This window comes from Zosterops lateralis (assembly GCF_965231275.1).
Source record: "Zosterops lateralis genome assembly, chromosome: 3".
Classification (NCBI taxonomy): domain Eukaryota; kingdom Metazoa; phylum Chordata; class Aves; order Passeriformes; family Zosteropidae; genus Zosterops; species Zosterops lateralis.
The window spans coordinates 66,634,664-66,646,692 of record NC_139764.1 but is presented as its reverse complement, the minus strand read 5'-3'; positions in this window follow the sequence as shown (position 1 = coordinate 66,646,692).

The following is a 12,029-nucleotide window of genomic DNA, read 5'->3' as shown; positions in this document are numbered from 1 at the left end:
TTAGGGCTGTCAGAGGAAGCCATCAATCACCTGGGCTAAATCTGAGAGGATATGTCTTCACAGCTGTGGAATCTTCCTACTTCTTCACATAGGAATAGTTGCAGAATAAGTATCCAAATGATTCTTCAACATTTGCCTATCCAAGGACAATTCCAGCTCTGTGTTTCCTCTGTAAAGATGATAAGTACTTGGCTGGTATTCTGTGCTTGACCATATCCAAAAGCAAATACTAATCTTTTAACAATGTTGTATTACACCTCTCATGAAGTTAGTATTCCCTTTCTAAAATCATGGTATTAGGGATTTTTGCACTCTTTTGTCTTCTTTGAGATAAATAACTTTAGATATCTGATGAAATCCCACTATGAACACATGCATGGTAAGTATTAAAAACAAATATTACAAACACTTCCTTGGACTTAGATGGCTCAGTGAGAAGTTTGTTGATTCCTTCAGCTAGCTTGGGAAAATAACAAAATCAGACAACTAATATCACAAAATTTGTTTGTCCCATAGAATTTTAGCATTACTTTTTATGTTGCCTTTTTTTTTTTAATTTCTTATTGTAGGGAATATCACAGAGAAAATATTCATAGATCTCCAATTTTTTTAAGACTCAGCTTTGCTGCACTAAAACAACTGATTTTTCTTTATGGGAGTAATTTTTTTTTAATCCTAAATCTCTTTGTTATATAACAGATCAGCTAAGCAGGGAAAAAACATGAAGGATCTTGTTATTAGTTGAAGTTATATTTATGATTGTAATTTGTGTACAAAAGAGTCAACATAAGCTAAATGTAACTGTTGCCAAAATTTTGAAAGGGGGCATTGTCTGCTCTGCATGGATGTCAATGTCAAATCTGACTTTACAATGGCAATACTAAATATTTCAATCCACAGTGTAAATATCTTGCTGTTTTGAGAAAATCCTACACATCCATCAGCATTATTTAATGAAACAAACCCCCATCACTCCTATCATTCATATCTTTCTGGAAGAGAACTGCAGAATTATTTCCCATGCTTTCTGGAGACACTCACTGCATAAAACAATACTGATTTAAAAATGGATAAATAATATTAATTGTTTCAAGTTTGGGATATTAATATTCAAGGCCTGTTTTCCAGAAATGCAAATCTTGCTAATAAGCCTTCAAGGCGCATCTGAAGTGTGAACAAAATGAAATGTCAGAGTGAAGAGGTGATATAAAAAAGGTAGAGTTGCACTTTCCTTAGTTCAAAAAAGTATTACTTCCTTCCTCTCTTCCTGGCTGTGGTATTCCCTGTCATACAGGGTGGTTTCTGCCAAATAGGGAGTTCCCCAGCAAGTACTCATTCCATCAAAACTCCTCTCAAATAAAGACAACTGGGAATGTTATCAAATGTTATAATTTCACTGCAGCATTTCCCTTTTCAGATAATAATGGGGTTTCTATATTATAGAAATGCAACTGGAAAAGAACAAGCCTTCAAAGACACCAAGTGAATTAGGATTCCTCCCACATGGCAGCACAGGCAGCTGATACTGTGAAATCAGTCCCCTTCCTATATGGACAAATTGCTTTTATTTTACTGCATATATGCAGATGTGTTTCTGCAACTATATTGGCATGTTTTTGGTACATCAGGGACTTTGATGAAATTGCATTAAATATAATTAGAATAGTATAATATGGTATAATACAATCAGGGCATTTTAATAATGTACCTTGGGAGTGATGGTAAAAGGAATTGATTTAATATAAGTGAATAAAAGTTCATTCCTGAATATGCAGGAAACAAGAAAATAAAGTTAGGAAAATTAATAAGATAGTATATTTGGAGGATGCTGGAAGAGTAGTTTTTAGAACTGATTTCCTAAAGATGAGAGTCTTACCTCTTCTTCGTCATCTTAGTCATTCACACTGAAGTAACACTATGAAAGAAATAAGAAACTAGGGCCTTTTGTTATTATTATTTGTAAGATTTTGGCTCCTATTGTACAGGTTCACAGAGACTGCAGTGCTAAACTAAACGAAATTGTTTAGAAAACTGAGTTTTGTAAAAGCACTAATATCTAATCTACCTGTACTTGCAGGTGATGCTTCACTAGAGCTGAAATTTGACTGTTTTGCCATCAGCTAGAAAAACAATATGTCACACTGTCTGTAACAGTGGGATAAATCTCATCAACTTTATACAACTATGGAAGCATCCATACTAGTGCCTTAATTCAAACAAATCTCCCAGTTATCCAGAATTTACTGAGCATCCATTCATATCACAGAGCAGCCTCAGAACACACAAATGGACTTCCTTAGCTGAAGCAAAATATTATTCCAAAAACGCACCTAATGTACTACACCTGTTACTGATAGACATGCCAATGTATATTCCTGACAGTGAGACTAGGACCAAGGCATGTAAAATCCCCCAGACAGAGAGCACATATCAGTTCCTCAGCATCAGGTGCTTCACTCCACAAATCTTCTCCTGCTCTTCCATATTACTTTCTAACATACTGCAGTATACATATACTACATATGCATATATCTGTGGAAAAAATTATCTATAGGCAGTGGAAAAAGTAAGACCGACAATTTTGGGGCATAATTGAAATTTCTAGTCAATCAATTTATTTTCTTTTTATTTTGAGCCTTATCTGGAACTGATGATTAGCATGATCCCTGCTTTACTTGGGATAATTATTGTAGAAGTAAACTATATGTTTGCCTAATGAGCCTCTCTGTACTCTACCAGCCCTGTTGGCTGAGATCTTGGGGTCTGGATCAGCTCTAGCTTTATATTTCTGAGCAATGATATCTGGACAATTCCCTGTCAGACACATCATGCTGCAGATTTCTGTGATTTTGTATCTGTAAGCAGCAAGAGTGGGCTGCCCCTGGTGCGGGCAACAGGGCAGGGACAGTGATTACTCTGACAGGGCACTGTGCCCAAGAAAACCCAAGGTGCTGAACCCAGCAGGTGTCCAGATTTGAGCCTAAATGGAGTTCTGGCGCCATGGAAAATGGTGCCCTTGTGCGAGTCCAGGCAAAATGGATCAAGCAGGTCCACTTACTCTAATCAACAAGTTTTATATTTGCAGGAGGAGTGTTTTTTTCTGCTGCTATTGTAAAATTACTCACAGGGGAATATGCTTCAGGAATAGGAAAACTCAAAGACTCACAGCTCTGAACACACCAGCAGGTGCTGACCTCAGCCTGAATATCCCTACAGGATTCTGCATGTTAGTCTGGAGTCTCTGTTTTGGTTCAGGCTGGGCACCTCTGCCTTGCCTAAGCTATGTTTCAGAATATTTGTGCTTGGTCCCGCTTCTGCTGGCTCGACTCACTGGCTGCTCTGCTGGGATTGGTCCTAGACCTGATGTAGGTACCCTTGAATCCATTCCAGTGTTCAGGCATCTCCTTTAATTCTTTCCTGAGATTCCAGTCTGGGCCCAGGCTCTTCTACCATGGCTATGATTTCCCTGGCCTCGCTCTGGTGGAAAGGTGGAGAGGGCATAGCCTGCCCTGGGGCCATGCTTGTCTCTCAGCTCATCCCCCTCACCTCAGGAGCACTGACAACATGCATGAGCCTGCAGTCAGGCAGAGATTAAGCAAGACCTTCTTATTCATGCAAATATGATCTATTTATACAGATGCAAATTTGACAAAAGTTATAGAGCAACTCAAAAGACTCAAATCTAAATTGGAAGAACTTGCTTAATTCTACTTTATGTAGGGATGTCAGATACACACTCTAACATTTTTGAATTTGGCATTTTTCAGTTTTGATACAATTTTCTTTCCCAGTTTGGATTAGCTGCTGCCACTGCTTCTGTATGTACTTATCCACAAGTCCCCATTTTAATCAGAAATATCATACCTAGACAGCCTGTGTCTAGAAAGAACATGGCTTCAGGGCTCAGATCACACTCAGATCACACACATGTATTATGTCAACAGAATCACATTGGTTATCACATTATTTTTCTAGCAGTGGCCAATCATTTATTAGCAACCAAAATTTTATTCAGTGATTTAGACAGTGAGTTTGTGTATATTGTTTAATTTTCTTTTTTATGTGATGATATTTCCTCTAAGAGGCTGTGGCTTTTTGTTAGCCGCTGACTCTTTGGAATTTGCCTTTAAAACAACGCTTAAGCAAAACCTCTGCTGGCTGATGGATGGGATTTTGCTGCCTAAAACCAGATGCTTTTCAGATTACTGGGTTTTTAAGTTTGCAAAGAGACCTTGTTCATGATTTATTTTCTTTAGGACCCTGTTCTGTGACTTGACACAAGACTATAGATAGTCCCACCTCTCCAAGGTCAGAGTAGAATTTCCACGTGATCCACTACAAGTCTACTATCTGTAAAGTGTGTTTATTTTACCTTGGCATGTGTGACAGAATTTTGCACAGTCTTATCTTCTCTGTTTCTTGCTAGCACGGTGTATCAGCCACATAACCTACAATGCTCTATTGAGGGCCTTGAAAACTCATGATGGAGTCCTTGATCTGTCATTGATAAGGTCTTTCACAAATATATTTAAGATAGTGTCCTCTTCAGCTACTATTACAACTGGGACTACATGGGAGATGGTTATTTGCTTCATATTTCCTATTATCTCTACCCAAGCATACCACTATGAACCAAGACAGACCTATACGTCCCAAAGCAGGAAAAACACAGGATCAAAGCAGTGTCTTCCACAGCCATACATGAATCTGATGAGTGTACAAATAAATATTTCAAAGGAAATCAACTCATGATAGAAAACATCATTTAATATTGGTGGAAAATCTAATTGCTTCTTAACAGCATTTTTACCTGTTTACTTTCACTGTGTGCCATACTTGGTTCAAGACTTGATTCCTCTATTTTGAGGGTGAGCTACTTTTGCTAATGTACTATAACACATTCCTCTCATCCTATTCCCTCTCAACACAGCACCTGGGCTCCCAGGTGCTCCCCATGAGCAATTTCCTACAGTCTTTGTGTTTCACAGGAGTTGGTCATAGCTAAAAAGATAGATATCTCCTCATGTCAAATAATCTATACTCTTGCTGTAGGAAAATTAAACAGTTATGTTTCCCTTATTAGATTATAGTAGTGCTACAGTAGCAGCAGTATATCTCATTTATTGTGATCCTTTCCCTTCTGATTGGTGATGATTTGTTTTGATCTTTCCTTTGTAAAATGACCTAATGCTCTGTGTGCTTCTCTGAGTGCAAACCAGGAGTTATCTGCTTCAGCTGATTGATTTTGTTTGTTTGCACTGAACACTTTGCTCCTTTTGTAATTGTATAAGCATGTTTATTTCAGAAATAATAGGATGAGACAAGTGATGTGGTGTTACTACTATGTGAGACAACATAGAATGGCTTTGGATTTTAATTTGTTTATTTTGCTGAACCACTACTAAAATGACAAACACATTAAGGACAGCAAATCCAAAGAGCAGTTACCATAATTCAGTTGCTGATTTTTAAAACTCTAAGTAAATGTTTGTCTCCAGAAAACCTCAGAAAGTAGTAATGAAAGTAGACTACCTCCAGCTATGGATTAATTTTCATACCCTTCAAACTGCATATGCTCAAACACACAAGTATCCCCCCACATGAAACACTAGGACAATTATGGCTTCCCACACATTTTCAGTCAGAATGTCTTGAAAACCACTAATGCATTTGCTGCAGACAAGTAATATGAGGTGGAGTAGGATTTGCTTTTGAGGACAGATATTTGCCCAGCCCTCCACTGTATTTCCTAGCTGAATTTGGTCCTGGAAGAACTGAGCTGGAGCCCTAATACAGAAAGATCCTCAATGCACTGGTGAGCAGTAGCGCTCTGACCAGCGTCCTAAAGATGCCTGTATATAGAGGAGCTGCAATGGGGCCTTTAGGAGAACATGTGAAAATCACTGGTTAAGATTGTCATGTTTGAATGGCAGCTAAGTAACAGCTGAGAGTGCTTTGCTTAGAAAAAGCCTGTTAGGGACTAAAAGTCCTGTAGAAGTGTCCCTCTGACCTCCAGGGTTATTTGGAGCTGGGAGAAATGAGGGGAGGAGGGAGAGTTTACAAAAAAGTATCTTGTGAGAGGGAAAGATAGATCCAAAAGATCTGTACTTCTCTGTAAAATGGTTAAGAGATCATAGCTGTCAAGCAGTAACTATTGCTGTCAAATGCCATATGGACATTCTTAAGGAAGTATATTAAATATGAGCAGTGGGGCAATGAAGAAACGCCAACTATGTCTGTTAAACAAATGAAGTTTGAAGATGTTTTTGAAGTGAGAGCTTCAATGCAGACTGCCTAGCACCAGGACTGCAATAGCTCAGCCAGTGTGGTCAGGGGTGCCCTTGAAAGTTTTAAGAGCTCAGAACTTTCCTGTGCAACAACTGGAATTTGTTTTGGGAAATTTTTTCTCATCTTGAATCGCCACAGTGAAACAGAGGAAGTTCCATCTGAACATGAGGAAGAATTTTAGTGTGAGAGTGTGAGAGGAGTGACAGGGGACTGGAACAGCTCACCCAAGAGTGGTTGGGAAGTTCTTCTCTGAAGATTTTCAAAAGCCTTCAATCCTCAGCAACATGCTCTAGGGTACCCTGCCTTAGCACAGGGTTGGACCAGATCAGAATTATTATTTCAAATCTTTCCTTGTCTTTATGTGTGTGTGAGTGCATGCTAATTTGTTGTGAAAGTTCATATATTCATTACAGAAATCTGAGCTAATCTAAACTAATAAGAATGAGCGGCTTTATTTAACATCTCTATCATCGATTAATGAGAAATAGGGATATTTAGGTTCAGATTTAAGCAAAAAACTATTTTTAGTATAATTTTGTAGAGTCCACAATCTTAGGTGCACTAAATACTATTTCTAATCTATTTTGGTTATTCTAAGCAATGGAATTTCACAACATAGATGGCCCCTTGCTTATAACATGCCTCATTGATTTTGTCATTCCAACATTTTCGAACTCCAGAATTGTTTCCAAAGTAAAGAGTAAATCTCTATTCACTCCTTGACATGGTTTCTTGTATTCCAGTCTGTGGCTCAGACAATAGTATTTATAAGACAGAATTAAAAACAATCAGAAAAGTGAGTACTAAGAAGTCCTGTTCTTATGACTGCACCCGCATTTTTCTAAATGATGTTTTTTACCCTCCTAGCAATGTTTTAAGGATGGCATATAGGGATAAGCTAAAGACTAATAGAGAATCTGGGTAACAACTTGGCTTTTCATTATGGCTGGGGTTGGATTTTGTTCTTTACATCCCAAAGGTTGTCTTGTCTCACAAATACCTGTATTCACCACGAGAAATCAGTAGTCACTGCTAAATATTTATAATTATACAGCCATTATCTGTGAAATATTTTGTAACCTAAATATTCCACTTGTAAATGCTCATGTTATGAGTTGTTTTGCAATTAATTTGTTAAACAGAACTGCATTAATTATCCTGCATGTTGCTGTAAAATGAGCAAGAGAAATTGTTCCCATTAGGAAGCTAGAGGAAAGCCTGATTTATGACAGTTGGGTTAGCACACTGATTCTATTTTCAAGAATGAGCTATTGGTTTACTGAAAAAGGCCATCAAACTTATAAGGTGCCATATGCAGAGCGAAGACATTTGTAATGAGGGCTTACCAGAGTGGGAAACAAACCCTAGGAAAATATGAATTTGATAAGTGCTGTGTGTGTTTCTTGATCCAGTTTGCATGAGGGTTTATTCACTCAGTAAGCTTTGAAAGATTTTCAGAAAAACTTCTGGTGTTGTCTCCACAGGAAACCTGAATTATTTCAATATTTTTTGCAAATATATAAACTATATATATTTTGCGTGTTTTGCATGTTTCATTATATATCTTTCAATGGAAGATATTTTTAGGCATAGCTGTTCTATGAAGGTGATATTTTCCTTTCCTTTCCAAGGAAGCAAGGAGATCTCATGAGTTTTCCTACAGCCTTTGGAATGCAAAGAGCAACAAAATGCCAAGTCAGAGCCTAGAAGTGAGGAATTTAAAATCGTATTTCTTCCTCAAGAACTTTTTCCAGATACTGTCTTGCTTTTAATTTATCTGTGTGTTTACTGATTTCTTGGCCTAGAACCATGTGAAGTCGCCTCATTACATTTATTATAGGACACAGGTAATATGTCTATAGAATTTGCACTAGTACCTAGTGAATTGCAGTTCCACTAAAAAAAACCACATTCCTTATGAGGCTAAGTTCAAAAGAAAGATCATACTTCAAACACAGTGGTGAAATTAGTTATATAGCATAAAAATAGGCACTCATAAAATCCAATAATAAGAACTCATTTATCACACTTAGTGAACTTTAAAAGATTTGTTTTGTTTGGGTACCCACCTGTAGACCTTTTTCATCTGGAAATTGAAATTTCCATAGGGTGCTGTGCTTCTTGATTATTTTTTATTATTATTTTATATTTTGCTTCTCAGAACAGAAATGCCATGGCTGCAGTCTATTTCAGATTACATTTTGATCTTTATTTATTTTCCCTCCCTCTTTTCATAATATTTGAGTGAAAATATGAAAAGAAAATGAAAAGCCTTACAAAATGAAAAGCAATCAAAGAACGTTTTATGAGACTTCGAGTCTTTACTGCCTGCTCAGAACACAGTAAGACAAGTTTCTTTGCTTTGTTACAACATAACCTACCCGTATGGCTGTTGCTTACCTTGTTGCTGCCGTGCCCTTCTATGTTGACAATAAATGTTATGAGACAATAAACACACAATTGGCAGATTTTCCCTGCCAGTTTTATTAATTAGTCATCTTTTTGTTACTGGATTTTCCTAGGGTGCCTCATGTTCTATCTTTTACAGGCAGATTTGTTCTCTAGTAGTGAGCTCCTGAAGTGCGGCTTTGCACTGACTGACATTAAATAGTTCAAAAGTTTTGCCATCATCAATTTTAGTCCAATTCTTATCACCAAATTATCATGAAAATTATTTCAAAAAATCTTCAGAACAGGGAGAGAATACAAGTTTTGTGTAAGTTTAATAAGATATACAATGTAAATTGAGGTATTATTGTAATTCACCCTCTTTATAAGTCTATCTCACCTTCTCTTGTTCTGAAACATTTTCTACTGTTTTTCTACTGGACATTTGTGGTAACAAAATACTTTCATAAAAGCAGTATTTTTATAATGTCAAGGTAATTTTACGTTCTGTTTTCTTCAGTTGATCCTTACACATATTTCCAATATACATAGAGTATAAAGCAAGACAATGCAAAACTCAGCCAGTTTAAAAATCTTGGGCAACAAACAAAAGGTTTTGCTGGATTCATCATATTAGACAATAGAGTTAAATTAGTTGTTTTCAGAAAGAAAAACACCATTGTGTGCAAGAGACTGTACCAGTAGAAGAGTGGCATGAAAGAAAACAAACCCAGCAATCCCTTTTACTTTTTTGAAATCATCATCAAATACTCAAATTCTCAAAGTGAGCTTCATAGCAAGAAATGCATTTTGCCTAACAGAATCGTTTTATGAACCATTCTGATTTAACACAGGAGTGTTTAAATAACTACTTTAATAACAATAAACGTTTGACTTGTAAGGGAAAAAAAACCCAACCCACTCACCTCTAGAAAATTAAAAGTCCTCTTTGCTGTGCCCCACCATCACAATTCCAACCCCTGTTCAAATTCAATCTCCTCTAACAAATTTATATGGCCTCCTACTATCAGCACTCTTTGAACACTGTTGGGTCATTGCTGAAGTACCTATATTGCTCAGTCTTTTACATTGTCTGCTTACACATTTTGTCTGAGTAATCCACATCTCTCACAGAACATCATGATCCCAAAAATGGGAGCAGGTGTGTGACACATAGTGGTGTGGGTAATTTTTTAGATGGCATATACCTCTGTGAGTGTGGGTGTATACGGCTCTTGGGGTTAATTGCAGGAAGGTTTTTAGAAATATGTAGCTGTTTATTGACATTTTCCAAGCATCTAATACTGTGGCTTGCTTGTATTACTGCTATTGAATTTTGAATGTATAGTTTACTGGTTGGTAGTAATTTTATGTCATTAATAAATTAAAAGCCTGTTCACTCTTGATTTGGTAAACTATGAGAATTGAGTATTTCTTTTATCATTGTGATTAACCTCTGTATCTCTAAAAAAACCAAACCAACTCTATTTAGAAGACTATGACAGTACTGTTTTAGGGCTTATTTCATTCATGAAAGGGAGAAAAGCCTGAAAGTTGTTCAAATCTACTCAGATAGTAATGGTCTAAGCACCTAGAGAAGTCACTAATGCACTGCAGGATTACCTAAGATCATTCGAGTTTCTCTGGCAATTCCTTTTTCACTTCAGATTGTTTTGTGCTGAAACAACAGGGTGCTAAGACTGAGGTTCATAAATCAAGTGGAAAGCATAAAATTGAGACAGGAGGTAAGTAGGCATTAATATCTGACACCACTGAAGCAAGAATGGATATCATCCACGGGTATTTACACTTCAGCCTAGTTTTGTGGCTAGCATCCTGTTACAGGTTTTGCCACTGATTAGGACCTGATGTTGTGCTTGGCTTGGTTCCCTGTTTGGGGTTTGCTGTTAGAGGTGCTCATGAAAAAGGCAGGGAGAGCCACTTTCAGGTGGAGCAGCTGTCATAGGGTTCCAAATTTCCATCTGTTGTCACCTATAATGTGTTTCTCTGCCATGTTCCACTATTGGCATTACTTTCATTTATATTTCTGCACAGATATAATCATACTAGGACATTGTGAAGGAAGATCTCCTGCAAACTTGATAGCTTAAGTATTATTGTGAATCATATTAACACAATCTTTTTCTGCTTTTAGCCACAATTTTTTACACAACAGTCTTGGAAAAGTACCACATCCTGAAACAGTCTCCTTATAGCACGTAGTATTTGGTTCCCCTTGACTTGCACAGATGAGAAATAACTTTCAAAATGTCACAACTTCATAAGTTTTTCTTCTTTTTCCTTTTCTGTATCGCCATGTCTGCACCTTATCACCAAATGTCTGCACCAAATCACCAGAATTTCTCAAAACTTGCCACATTAAGCAAATGCTTTTTGTTTGAAAGAAATATTTATTTCAAAAATTCTGAGTGTAAAATATGGCAGTATGATGACTGGAGGGCTGTTTAGTTGGCTTAATGCTGGTATCTACTTGAGGCAGAGCCCAGTGGGCCCAGGTGGCCTTGTAGCTTCCCCCACTAGACTGAGTATATCTCCATGACCAGGCAAGGACCTTAGACACCCAGTGCACAGGTAGACCTGCATTTTATACATTTAATGTATAATGCACATACCTATGAATCTGGAGCAGAGCCAAACCCTCAGTAAATACTCCCTAGGAAGGAGAGAGTTTATTCCCACAAATTAGGTTCAGGGACTCCCATCAAGCATTTCTTCTTTAATTGCATTGATAATGAACATAATGTACATGACTGCAGTACTTGGTGAACTGAAGGAAGCAGAGCCTACATTGCAAGAATCTTTTGTTTCCCAGCATCTATTTTACACAAAGGAGCTGATGTGTCCTCTAGGCTTTGATCATTATCTAATTAGGATTTTTCGTTTGTTTTAGTTTTTCCAAGAGGCCACAGGCCCCCTTTTTGGGGTAAATAAAACAGCATTGACAGGATTGCTTTGCTGCTGTTTTCTAAAGCAGTTAAAAGGCAAGTGATCACCAGTCAAACAGCAGAAGATCTGAGAGCAGTTCCTGCCCCTCAGTGACACTACTACTTCAGAGACTCTGCCAGGAGAGAAAACTGATGCGAATTGGAGCTTGTGTTAATGTGTTTTCCTCCTCGTGAAGCATATTGTTGTTCAGAAGTGTCCCAGAAAGTTAAAGATGGTATTTTGGGCTGCCTAATCTTTTGGGGAATGTAGGTCAGCCTAAACCAGCAGCAGGATCTGTGATTTTCCACACTGGCCTGCAGGAAATTGAGAATCACAGCAGATAAACAGAGCCCAATAAAATTGACAGAGAGTTTGGAGTGACAGAAAGATGTCAGACATTTATCTGC